The sequence below is a fragment of the Eimeria tenella genome, genomic scaffold (assembly GCF_000499545.2).
Source record: "Eimeria tenella Houghton genomic scaffold, Eth_scaff2429, whole genome shotgun sequence".
NCBI classification, from domain to species: domain Eukaryota; phylum Apicomplexa; class Conoidasida; order Eucoccidiorida; family Eimeriidae; genus Eimeria; species Eimeria tenella.
In genome coordinates this window covers 1,738-2,014 of record NW_013542292.1, presented here as the reverse complement: position 1 = coordinate 2,014, position 277 = coordinate 1,738, and the positions used below count along the sequence as shown (strand labels likewise).

Sequence of the window (277 nt, the reverse complement as noted above, 5' to 3'; positions counted from 1 at the left end):
GCTGCTGCTGCTGCCTCTCCCGGCTCTGTGCATGCATCACTCTCTTTTGCTGCTGCCGCTGCAGCAGTGCATGCAGGGGATTTAAATCCATGTTTCAACTGTGCAGCAAAGTGCACCTTTTTATGAAATTAAATTGTTTGCAATTTAATTTTATTAAAAAGCAAAAACTGCAAAAAGAAATTAAAATGGATGCAGCGGCGTTGCGGTGTATGCTGAGCTTGGAGTTTGGGGTGTACGTACAGCTCGTTCGCGGCGTCTTTGCGTTCAAACTTTTCGG

At 45.5% G+C, this 277-nt stretch overlaps 1 protein-coding gene across 1 annotated transcript in view; it reads left to right on the top strand.

Moving 5' to 3' along the window:
- ETH_00036745 (SNF2 family N-terminal domain-containing protein, putative) overlaps nucleotides 1-277 on the top strand; it is a gene marked incomplete at both ends in the record, with an annotated part of 2,979 nt that overhangs the window by 1,382 nt on the left and 1,320 nt on the right. The window lies entirely within an intron of this gene.